Source organism: Mus musculus, chromosome 12 (genome assembly GCF_000001635.26).
Source record: "Mus musculus strain C57BL/6J chromosome 12, GRCm38.p6 C57BL/6J".
NCBI lineage: Eukaryota > Metazoa > Chordata > Mammalia > Rodentia > Muridae > Mus > Mus musculus.
The window spans coordinates 73,795,426-73,808,679 of record NC_000078.6 but is presented as its reverse complement, the minus strand read 5'-3'; the positions used below and the strand labels follow the sequence as shown (position 1 = coordinate 73,808,679).

General features: G+C 43.6%; 1 long non-coding RNA gene across 1 annotated transcript; it reads right to left on the bottom strand.

Annotated features, from left to right (window-relative positions):
* Positions 1-268: 268 nt before the first annotated feature.
* Positions 269-13,037, bottom strand: Gm8075. Its single transcript, XR_381690.1, has 3 exons — positions 12,785-13,037; positions 8,709-8,771; positions 269-551 (listed from the first exon to the last, which is right to left on the bottom strand). It is a non-coding gene; the product is annotated as a predicted gene 8075 (long non-coding RNA).
* Between the last annotated feature and the right edge of the window lie 217 nt (positions 13,038-13,254).

Below are 13,254 nucleotides of genomic sequence, written 5' to 3'. Positions count from 1 at the left end.
CTGTGATAGAAGCTGTTACAATTCCAAAAGATGCTGCGCCTGCGAGTAAGGGCATTGACAAAGAAACCGGGGAAGGGGAAATCCTAGATCACTAAAGAGCCAGAACTGGAAGGACAGGGAACTGTACTAGGCATGGCCAATAAAGAAAGGAAAAAATGGGTTCTGAGCATAGAGTGACTCGCTAATATCTCTGTTCCCATCTCTGAGTCCTTCCTATAGCATAAATACCTATTCACAATGTAGAGTTGAATTAAACTCACTTCAGAGATAGAAGCACAAACAGCACAGTTATTACATATTTCCCATTTCATTAGCAGATTGTCTGTTGGGTTATGTATTGGGATGACTGGCTGTGTTTGTTTCACTGGTCTTCATATTTGGAGGGAGATACTGGGTCTTATGGGAATAAAGGGCTTGTCTGTGCCATCTCCACGCTGGTTCCAGAGGGCAGAGATCTGGTAGTTTTCAAGAACAAAGGTTTGTGAGCAGTCTCATTCTGGAGAAGTGGCTCGAATAGACTTGGCTCTTTAAGAGGCTGTGGTCTTCAGGACCTATAAAGACATATTAAAAATCATTTCATTAAAGATGTTCCAGGACCAGTGAAATGGCTCAGCAGTAAAACCACCTGCTCTGCAAGCCTGATGATCCAGGTTTTATTACCAGACAACATGATAGGAGAGAACCAATTCCTGAAAGTTGTCCTCAGACATCTACAGGGGTTCTATAGCATGGGTGTGTCTGTGTGCATGTGTGCACTTGCACATAGCAACAGTAACAGTAATAATGACCAACCCCAGTCACAGCCAAGACAGCCAGATTAGCCAATACTGTCTGGGAATTAGAATCCTAGTCAAATTTGGTCTGCATGAAAAAATTCACCAAGTGGTATAAGTAGAAAAAAATGTAACCAAAGAACTTCATGATCAACTGCTTCTAGTCCTATAGACTCTAGAAAGCTGTACAAAGAGAAATGTCCATGACTGCTGGTGTTGGGACTCAGGACCTCTGGGCTGTTTTCAGTCTGCAACTGGACAGCCATGGTATAAAGAGGGTGTCGTGGTAACTCCCTAAAATTCTGCCCAAACTATCACATGCAAGGACCCATCTTTGCTGAAGTGTGCAGAATTCTTGTTGATACAAGTGTGACTTCAGTACTAAAAGCAATAAATTCCTTCTGGTCTAGCTACAAAAGAAAATCATTTGAGAGAACTTGGATCCTGTTCCCTTTGTCTCCTGGGGGTTGATGCATTGCTCAAGCCCTTGGCTTCTCCATCAGTTAAGGCTGCTGGCCAAAATGCAAGCATTGTCTGCCATTTTTACCCCGTTTGTGTTTTTAGTCTCTTCCCATAGCTTCTTTCCATTCACACTTTCCATTACAGTCTAGCTCTTTCCAGTGACCTCCCCCCACCCCACACACACACACTCCCCTACTCATCAATTCAAAATTCTTAATATTCAGCTTCATTGTACAGACAGAGGTTTGGCCAGGGTTCTCTGTTCAAGTAATAGCCTTTAAAAAGCAGAACAGAAATGGATTCCCCGGGACTCCTACCATGTTCTCTGGTTATAGCAGCTGGTGAGGAACTGGTCCTAAATTATACATAGAACCAGCTGCCGCTGGACCCAGTATTAAAACAATTTTTTGCACATAGGCAATGCTCCAAGCTTACTAATATGCTCTGGAGTTGGCATCTTTTCTCCTGGTATCAAATGTATCCCACTACAGTTGGAGTCCTTGTCATACACCCCTTAAAACGTCTTCTTGACAAAAATGTCCCACGTCATTTCTTCCTTATGTCCACGACCCTTTGCTATGTCGCTATAGGGAGCCTGGCCATGTGGCCTGCTCTGCTCTCTAGATGTTATCAGAAGGGATACCGTGCCATTTCCAAACTCTAGTGTTAAGAAGTCTCGTGAATTGATGTTCTCTCTCCAAGGAGAGTTCAGATGCCACATGGAAACGTCAAGCCTGCCTGCCAGATGATGAAAGAAAACCTGTGAGCCTCGTTGCCTCAGTAGACAGCCAGTCATTGCCTCCGTGAAGGGCTCTGGAACTGACCCATAGCCAGCCATGCATGAAAAACACCTGACATCCAGAAGAAAAAAACAGTGGACCTACACTCAATTGAGTGGAAGAACCACAAACTCAATACACGGCTACCATATTAAGCAACCGAGTTCTGGGGTGGCTTGTTCCACAGACATTGGACCATTGAAAACGTTCAGATGCTTGAAGAATGTAAGGGACTTCTAATCAATCAATAAGTTCTCCAATTGTTTTTTTGATACAATTTGATGTTGTAAAAACCATAGCACTAGGAGATAAAACAGAAATCTAAGGCTGGGTGACTGGATCATAGAGGCATGTCCTCACAAGTGACAAATCCACTGTTCACAGCGTGAGTGCAGAGGGGCTCAGGGAGCTGGGACTTACAGGAGACTTAACAAGCTCTGATTGAGGCTGCACATGAAAGCTCATCTCTGCTTGAGGCTGATGGTGGGAGTGGCCGGCCTTACAGCTGCTTCTTGCAGTGGTGTGGTAAAGGGGTTTTCATGTTCTTAAGTCAGGCACTCTCCTTTATTGTGCTACTGACTCTCAGTCTTCTCTTCTTAATCAACTAGGCAGAATCCGGTGGTGTGGCGTCTACTGCGCTCTCTTCTTTTCTGTGTAAGACTAACTCTTGCCTGGTTCCCACAGAACACCTCAGCTCATTTCTTCTTCTTCTTCTTTTTTTTTTTTTTCCTCTTAAATGATCCTAACTCTTTTCAACCCTTAGTGCTAGAGACAACCTTAGGTTTGGTTAAGAACTCTTCCTTCTTCACCCCTGCAGCGACACCCATTAAACAACATCTGCAATCAGGTGTGTCTAACATGCAGCCCACAGGCTGCCTGCTCTCAAGATTGCTGTGAAAGTTGCCAACTTCGTTTAAAGATAAAAGGTCATACTGCAAAGCCAAAAGCTGGTATGCCAATGACGTCCAACTGCAGTTTTGAGCTCAGAAGTGCTTCCAAATTCCAAATTTCCAATTTTAAAACAAATAGTGACACATTTAATACAGACATTAAGTGAGATTGTTGAGTATAAAACAAAGTAAAACTTGAGATATTTAAAATAAAATTAGAGTTATTTAAATAAAAAGTTTCAGTAGACAGGATAAACTATATTCAATTATACATGACATTAATGACATCGAAAGTAAGAGTTGGGGGATTTGCCTCAAAATAGCCCAAGAAAGATACAGAGCAGTTAAAATATGAAAAGCTAAGGGATATAAGTTGATTGCTTATATATGGAAAAATAACATTTCTGAAGTGGAAAATTATGAGGAATCATATTTGAAGCGAGAAAGAACAGAGGCTTTTGTGATTGTAAGGATATAATCCCTGGGCCAAAGGAACACTTTGATCTGTAAGCAGACTGAGTAAGGAGAATGGGCCCGACCAGCTGCAGAGAGTGCCAAACCACGGAGCAGCAACATGGAAAAGAACAAAGCCACGCGTTCTCCAAGAAGTAGGGATGAGAGCAGACTTCTCATCACCATAGTGGAGTGTCAAGACTCCCTCCAAGATGCTATAGGTATTTACCCAGTAGGAAAGTAGGCTGAAGGCAGGAGTCACAAAACACAATAATGAATTACTGCGCTCTAACGGTCGCAGACATATGGATGTAATGCTGACTGCATGCCTTGTAATTTGTTTGTAGTTGAAAATTTACAAAGAGGCTGTAGACACAGCTCAGGGGTAGAGCATGCGCCGTGCGTTAGGAGCTTAAAAAGATAAAAATTGAAGCTCTCCGCAGCAGCTGTCATATGACAAGGGAACCATTTGCACAATTAAAGGCAGAAATTCTGAATAACTTATATCTTTGTTAGACAAGTTTGTGATTATATGTGTTAAAAGGAAAATCACAAAAATCAATGATTAAAGTACAGATTAAAATTCTATGGCTATAAAAATAAAGCAAGCATTAAGCTTACTACAATAATCAGCTGGTTAATGTTTATTTGCTAAAAGCTGCTCTCGGAGAGGTCCTATAAAGACCCAGCTATGTGTTCCTCACAGGCTCAAACAAAACTAAATAGGACACTCAGTAGAAAGAGATATAAAAAATGAATCAGGTAAATAATACAAAAAGCAAGCTTGGAATGGCAATATTTTTAGCAGACCAAGTAGAATTCAAGGCAAAAACAAAAACAAAAACAAAAACAAAAACAAACAAAAAAAAATGCTGCAAAGGCACAGAGAAACCATCACACAGAGATGTAGTATTCAAGAACCAATACATACAGAAGAGCTTAATTGTGAAAACTAATAGTCAAAGCCAAGGGGATTCTAAGGAAATCCAACCAAGCCACACTTCATGAATGCATGACCAAGAATAGGTAAAATGACATTTTATTAAGAATTTGGAAGGTTTGACCGCCAAGTCTATATCTGTCGATCGATAATCTTTCTTCTGAAGTCACAGAGGTTTCAGTAAGGGTGAAAGAGCTGACTGGGCAAAAATGCAAGTAAATCTAAACTAATAATGAAACCTTGTCTCAAAAAAAACTGTTAAAAAATAGTAACAAAAGCAATAATATTTTGGGAGGTGGCAGGAAGCAATGAAATAATGAGCTTGATAGTTCATGTGTTAAGGACTAATTCCCAACAGAACTGATGAAGTATTCAGACGTGGGGTTGCTGAGACAACTCCCTCTGTCAAGTGCTTGCTTTTCAAGCACAAAGACCTGAGTTCTATCAGCAGCGCTCACTCACCTGACTGCTGTAACCTTAAGGAGGACATGTAGGTTGAAGAACCCCAGAGATAGCTGGATAACTGGTCTAGCCTGGGAAAGTTCCAGACCAGTGACATCCTACTTCCAAAAAATGGTGAACAGCTCCTAGGGTATGACATCTAAGGTTGTTCTCTGGACTCTGATACACACACACACACACACACACACACACACACACACACACATACACACATACACACATACACACATACATACACACACACATACATACACATACACACACATACACACACATACATACACACACACATACACATACACACACATATACACATACATACACACACACATACACATATACACACACATACACACACATACACACACATACACACACATACACACATATACACATACACACACACATACACACACATACACACACACACACACACACACACACACACACATACTTTGAAGTAAATGACAACAGAATTGCCTCCTATCATAAACTTCAAGAACATATTAGGAAGAACATAGGATACTTTTTGGATAACTGATAAAGTGTGAACTGAAGTATGCACAGGAAGTGAACATTTGCCTTGTTAGAAAACACGCTAAAATATGATGCCCTCCGAGGATGCTCAAATGATATCAGAAGGGGAGGAAGAGGGGGTGTGGGAGAGGAAGCGGAGGGGCAAAAAGGAAGCAATCTGGAGAGACATAAGGAAAATATGGAAAATTGTTATCCCAGAAATGGTAAATCTGGGTAAAGGGTATACAGGAGATTTCTAAAAAAGAATATTCTTGAAATTTTGTAGATTTGAAGGTTTTATTTTTCCTTCTCAAAATAAGAAGTTTGAAAAACGACAATCCACTGTAAGCAGCAGGTAAAGCTGAAAGAGGGTGCATTTAAAGCTGAAAGGACGGTCATTTTCCAAGTGCCCTGGCCCTACAGAGCCCTTGTTAGCAAGGATTAGAGAAACCAGAAGTCCATTGTTCGAGAAAATGCTTGCTCTCCAGAAAAGCATTGCTGACCACCTTGCCCGCCACACCTTGTTTGACACAGCACCTGGCTGGAGCCAGGACCATTTGTTACAGATTGCCGAGGGGATAAACATAGACCAGTGACTACCGAATGATGTCATGCAATTGTTTTAAATAACCGAACCCAGAACAGCCGTGTGGACTGCATTCCAAATAGGTCATAAAGCCATATTTAAGGCACTCTGGCCTTGGGATTTTGTGACACATTGTTTTAGCGTCTCTCCCCATGCACCATAATTCAAAACAGAGACACCTAATCTCCTTTTAAATGTTTCCCGAGAAAGCTGCCTCTTGACTTTAGTGCTAAAGCATCAACAGGGCCCTGAGATTGTTTCCAGACCTCCCATGCTCTATGCAGCAAGGTCCCTGGTAAAGGACAAGGGCCGGAATGCACATGAACTAGGGTGGCATTGCCAGGTATGATAGATTGTCCATGGGGTGTTGTTAGTGAATGGAGAGACCATCTGAAAGGGTGGGTTGGATATTATATGGGGACCTGGCTCATTATGCATCAGATTCACTTTGGAGGCCCTTTCCTGGCTTCTCAGACGTATAGTCTTGTGTCTGGCAAAGTCACAGCAACCTTGGGTTGATGGCATAAATTGACAGTGAGAAGGAGACAAGAAAATTCGGCTGCTTCTAGAAGATAGCATAGCTGAGATTCTTAGTGACATCTCTGTGTCTTCACTCGTGACAAAGTCTATTTTAGTTAAAATTGCTCAGGAAGAGACTGGGAAGATAAAGCCGATAAAAGTTTTGCTCTGCAAGCACGAGGCCTGTATTCACCTGCTGGCTGCTGCATAAAAAGCTGGGCATGATGTCAAAGTTTGTAATTTCAGCCCCTGGGTGTTCCGGTGGATCCCTGGCAATCATGGGCCTGCCAGCCGAATCTACTTGGAGAGACCTAAGCCTGTGAGAAATGGAAATTCTATCTCAAAATACAAGGTGAATGGTTCCTGAGGAGTACCACTCCCAAAGTTGATCTCTGGGCTCCACATACAGGTATGCACAGACCTGCACACGTACACGCGTGTACACATACACACACACACACACACACACACACACACACACAAATGCTCACATGCAGTTTATAAGGAAGACAAAACCGGACTAGTTCTGAAAGCTCATTTGCCATAGAGGGACTCAGGAGCTGCCTGTACACCCCTAAATCACCCACAGTCTCTAGAAAGATAATCACTCGATGAGGGGCCCAGGCCTGGTCCCCTTTCATGTGACCAAACCCCTATCATCATCTCTTCCCAAAGAAAGCCTTTCTTGACTGGAAGAATCAGGTTGGGAGTTCCTAATTTACCAGACGCCCCTGTGATTACGTTTTCCAGTTATTGGTGTTTCTTGATTACCAACTTTGAAAGAAAAAGAAGATACCAGACATGATGGTGTATGACCTTAATCACAGCACTCAGGTGGCTGAGGCAGGAGGATTGTGAAATCCTGTCTCAAATGAAAAAGAGAAAAATCTCCACTGGACAGAGTATCTCATGAGAGCAAAGGGAGCCATAGATGGGGAGGTTTTTCAGGCAATGGAAGATTAATCTTTGTTTGCTTTCAGTTTTAACTTTTTAGGTTAGCTCAGACATGCCAGTCAGCTCGTGATAGTGTCAGGAGCACAGAAGAATTTATTGTCAGGAAGTCCTCGTGCCTTGAAACAGGACCAAAAGGGCCTGGCTTCTGTCCCTGGTGACTTTTGGTGGCAGAGAGCCACAGTCACAGTCAGAGCACACTTGCTCATAGGTGTTTTTCAGGTCTTCCAAAACTGGGTAGGTAGGCAGGCTACTGCTCTTAGTGGAACTGGTGTTAGTGTGCATTACACCATGATCCCAGAAGTCAAAACAGACTTCTCCTGACTCCAGCAGGAAGTGCAGGCTGTGAAGACAACTAAGGAAGCAAATAAGGCCAGAATGTCTGCAGAAACTCACGGGTGGGCCCCACCACACAGCTGGCTTTCTCCATTCACTTGGCTTACTCAGACCAGCTCACACAACACGCTTAGTTTGGCCTATAACTTTTGTTTGTTTCCTACAGGGAGGGTAGAGGAAATGGTAGGGAAACACTATTTTACTTAATAACATGGTCATTATGCTTTATCCTATTTTAAAACTGCACAGTTCATCCACGTACCGCACAGTAAATACGTTTCACAATAACCGTGTCCTGTGAGAGCATAGTGTTAATACTGTCCTTATTCTACAAACAAGGGAGATGAGGACACAGAAGTCCGGTGGTCACTCGGTCAGCTGTTGACAGATGGTTGGCCAGCCAGTGACCAAAATAAAAGAAGATAGATTCTTTTATTTTCCATTACACTTGAGATTAGATATAGACTCTGCTTTTTAATGAACATGTCCTTGGACCCAAACAAGCAGTCTGGGCTAATGCGCAGGTGCAGAGCAGAGTAGGCAGTGTGTTGGTGCACAGAAAGGAAGAAAGCTACAGAGTACAGCAAGATGACTCTAGTAACAGCTCATCATTCACAGTCGCTAACGGAACGGATTTCAAAATGATGCATACAGGAGTGCTGCACATGACTGATGAGTCTGATATAATCCTACACAATGTCTAAACACATGGAAGTGCCACCTTGTACCCAGAGGCACAAGCCTGTCACCTAAATGAGATTACATTTTAAGTCAAGGTAGCACATAATTGCTCGATCTGTGCATTCTCCATAGTATGTATGTATGTGTGTATGTGTGTATATATATACATATAATACTTATATTATATATGTATATACATGTAATACTTATATTATATATGTCTATATAATTTCTGTTCAAATGTAGATTTACAATCCTGTAGGTAAGTTCTGGAAGCATTTATTTACGTATTCATTGGAATCTCTTTGCTGGTGGGAAGCTAACCTTTCCTAGGAAGAATTTTAAGCCAGTATAGCTCACCTCTCAAGGCTGGGCAGCGTTTTGCATGAAGAGCAGATTTAATGGGAGTACCACACTGAAGCCCTGGAATGAGAGGGTAAATTTGGCAGCTGTCAGGACAGATCAACTCGGAGTGGGAAGTGGGTTGAAGGGAGGGGCTCTGTCTGAAAGGACAAAGCTGGACATGTAGGTCCCATTTGCTGACCTGCTTCTCTCCCAGGGAGTGCCCGTAGAGCCTCCCGTGCCCAGTCATGTCATCCTCAGAGAGGAGAGTGCTACCTCTGGCACAGTCTCATTTCTGACTCAAGTACAACACCAAGGCCTGAAAAATCCCTGCTCTGATGTGTGCTTCCAGCAGCTTGCCTGAGCACTCCAGGAACTCCCTTCAAATTCACAAGGATGAGGAAGCCTGTCTCTCATTTCTCTAGAGGGCTGAGGAAAACCCAGGCACCCCTGGTCTATGGTGTAAAATTCTATAAAGCAAGTCAAACTAACAAGCCACTGTTTCTTAGAGAAAACGCTGTTGAGGACTAAGGTATCTTGGGGGGCTACCTTGGAGAGGGTCATATCCGTACCTGTTTCAAGTCTCCAAGTAGTCCCAGGAAAAGGCAAGGTGGGGAAACGTGTAAGAAAGTTGTTACCATCTACCAGGGACGTTGATGGCTCAGAGGAACCAAATGTGTCTAGACCAATATTCAAATAAGGATTCACTTTCTCCTCAGAGAGTTTCTGACCAACTCGGAAGCCGATGCTGGGAACTTCACCAAGAGAATAAACACGAATCCTCAGGAAGAGGACAGAACACTGCCCTTCTCTTCCCTTCATGGCCCATATAGAGGCCCCTGACTCCATTATAAAAAAAAAAAGCACCTGTGTTCAGAGGACCCAAAAGCTATCCTAGCTATGACAAGCTGACTAGCCCAATGACCTTGGGCTAATTATTTGATTTAGGATCGGGTTCCTATGACCTAACTGATGTAAGTCTGTCTGGACATGGGGCTATGTGGGCTGTAACCTGAAGGAGATTTTTTTTTTCATTAAGAGAGGAGGCAAGATCCTGAGAGTCCAGACCTGAATGTCTGAGTGGTGAGTCTGCTTTCAGTGGCTCTTGGGAGACAACACCTACTTGGCCTGAGCTATAAAAGCAGAGTTTGAGTGGCCATTAGATCATGCAATGGGAGGATGGGGGGACATTTTAGTAATGACGCCTTTGTTTATCATTGTCTCACCATGACAATCTTCTGGAAAGAAACTTAGTATTCTCATTGTCGTCTCTTATTAAAATGACATTCCATTGTCCTAACAGAAAAGCCCAAACCCTCAGCTCTGCCCCTGCGTTCCCATGCGCCCACCACGGCCCCTTCCCCAGATGCTTGCTTTGCTTTCTCCCTGTCCTGTGTAGCCACACGGACTTCATTGTCACATGTCCTCCAGTGAACAAGCTCTTTGTATCTCAAGCACATTTTGACTCTTTCCTTTTTATTTCCCCTTCAATGCTCCTCTTAAATGCGACTCCCTCTGAGAAGGCCCTACCTTCCTTTCTTCAACCCTACTGGATCAGATACGGACTCCTTCCATCTGCTCCTTTTCTTTATGGCTTTGGTTGATAGTTGCATATTTACTAATACCTGTTGGGTTAATACCAGTCTTTCCCACTGAGTTATAAGCAGTCGATATTGTATCTAAGGCCAGTTACAGTGCCTGGCACACAGCAGATGATGATCTCGGGGTCCTCGGAAGGAGGAAGCTGAGGTGAAGCAGATAGTTCCGGCACCTAGAACACTGTCCCCCTTCACACTTACAAGCCCTATTTGTCAGTGACCATGGACATTGTAGCTAGCCAGACTGCTTTAGAGAAGCATTCACATCTGTGAACCAGAGGCATGCATTCTTTCTGTTACTTTTGGTTGACAACATTGGGAGAATTTTGAGAAGAGATGAGCCCCTGAACTGTCCTGGTTTCTTTTGCTAAGAACAGACCATGGTTTGAATGCATTCCACTGGCCGCACTGTCTCTGAGAACTGCGCAGAGGAAAATGAGAGAGTTCATGTGTGGGGATTCGAGTCTGGCAGTGGCATCCAACCAATGCAAGCAGATACTTAAGAAATATGCTGACACTGGGGCTTTGTCTCCTCAGTGCACTAGAGGCACACACAAAAAAATTCTCTGCTTTGAAAAACAAAGCATTCATATGGAGCCAAGAGTGTTCTGGAATCAACAGTCCTAAGCCTTCTGCACTCAGTGGAAGAGGTCCTTGGGCTCAGATAGATGAACAGGGATCACTGCCCAGGTCAAGCCAGGAGACCTGGGCCAAGCACCTACTGTGTGTGACAGGAACTTGGGAGACGCCTGCAGAAGCAGAATGTATTGAGCCACTGATTAACTGTGCAGACAGCAAGTCTGAACCCTAGTGAGCAGTTCCAGGTGTCATGAAGGGAAAGAGTGTGAAGCTGGGGTGGGTGGGCAGTTCCCAAGGGGTAATCTCCTCTGCATTAAGAGTGATGCCTTTGAGCAGGGACTATTCGGGAAATCTTCCTGATGTTATGAGTCTTAGCTGAGTTGAAGCTTAGGATGCCTCAACTACCAAGTAACTGCACTTGGGCAAATATAGAGCCCTATATGAATATACTGCTCATGCTCCGAATAAGGACATCCAGTTAGGCTTTCCATTCTAACTACACGTTGCTTCACTGTACAGAATCTATGACTCTCTGATGTTCTCACTAATCTAGGATGCTAATGGAATGGTCACTTTATTCTACCCACTGAATCTAGCCCCCATTCCAATATTATAATTTATGTTTGACTTCTCATGTAATTATCTTTCCTGATGTCTGAATCAGTCTTCACTGAAACACAAGCTCTCCTGAATTTCAAGCAGCTCTGTCCATTTAGCTGCTGTTCACCTAAGTAAAACTTCCAGGATGAAAGGCACAGGACACGTATGTGCCAGCTTAGAGACTAGGAAGGAAGCAAAACTGACTTCAACTAATAACCGGCTCTCTTTTAAGGTCAACCATTTTCCCCAGGAAAGCCTGCTTCTCTGAGCAAAGGCAAAACTACAAAAGATCAAGGGTATCTTCCCAAGGCTACAAACAGAGCAGCAAACACCTTGAAGTTTGTCTGCCTTCCAACCTCTTGAAAGCAACAAAGTGCCCACATTGTGTCTTCTATATGAAAGCCAAGTATCTCTTTTCTCATCCACAGAAATCCCAGAATTTGTAGAGAACAGGCTGGGAGGGACATCGGGTCCTCATCTCAGCAGGTGTCACCCAGCTTTTCTTCCCCAGAAGGATTTTCTGTGCATCGCCTGTCTTTTGCCTGTTCCCTCTGGAAGTCACTATTTTGAGCTTGCCTCCTCTGTAGTCACCAAACCTTCACTTGCACATGTTGGTGCAAGCAGATGAGACCGTGCACAGGGCAGACGGACTCAGAGGACTCAGCCTTCCTCTATTTTGTCCTTGGGACTGATCCCAGCAGCACTGAGGTCAGTCACCTCTAAAGCTAAACTGTGCTGTGTTCTAGGAGTAGACATGTCTTCCTAGGAGCTGAAGTAACCGAAAAGTAACATTCAATAGAGCTAGCTTGGAACAAATGGCTGGGGCCTCTAGCTGAAGGGTGTGCTGGTCCTGATTGTGATCACAGCCGCCATCTTTGAGAGCACACTGGTGGAGGGAATTTGGTCCCTGCTCTGCTTTTCCCAGAGGCTAGCAAAGGACATCTGAGACTAGTATTAACCAGGATCCGCAGATTTGGGAGAGATCTTCCAAATCATAACTTATAATCAGCATTTTAAAAGATCATGTTGAAGTTTAAATCTTTCTTATTTCTTTTTACTTACCATTTATTACTATTATTATTATTATTATTTTTATTATTGATAAAGTCTTGTTGTATAGCCTAGACTGTCCCTAAATTCCCAAGATTAGGACCAGTATTTCCACCAATATCCTGGTAATGCTGATGCCCAACCACTTTCTGAATAGGTTGAAAAGTTATGACGGCTTTATGATCTGCCATTGAGCAATCACTTTATTAAATCAAGGTGGACCAGTTAGTGTCCTTTGTTAACATTGTTTCTTGCATGGACACTCACCAGGGCCTCTCTGTAGTTGTCCATTGCCCATTGTCCAAGAAGTTCATTTCATCAAGACTGCACTAGTGAGCCTCTACAGCTCCTGTGTAAGCCAGGTAGCTATGAGCGGACTGGAGTGAAGAATTCCCTCTGGTGGAGGGGTGTCTGAAGAGGGTGGGAAGTATTGCAGCAGCAGCAGCAGCAGCAGCAGCAGCAGCAGCAGCAGCAGCAGCAGCAGCAGCTTTGCTTCCTACGTTAGTCCATCCTGGCCTAGCTTTGTGGGAAAGGTATGGAAAAAGAGCAGCATTAAAGAGCATTCCACTTTGCTCTTTCCCTGTTGAGGGACACCCCATACCGGTACAAGTCTTTACAGGATCATTTCCCTCTCGAGAATAAGGGGGAGACTGGTTACAGGAAGAAAGGAGAGCAACTGCTAACACTGGCATGTGAGGACTGGAAAGTGGAGACACCTTGGAGACGTGTTGCAGGCC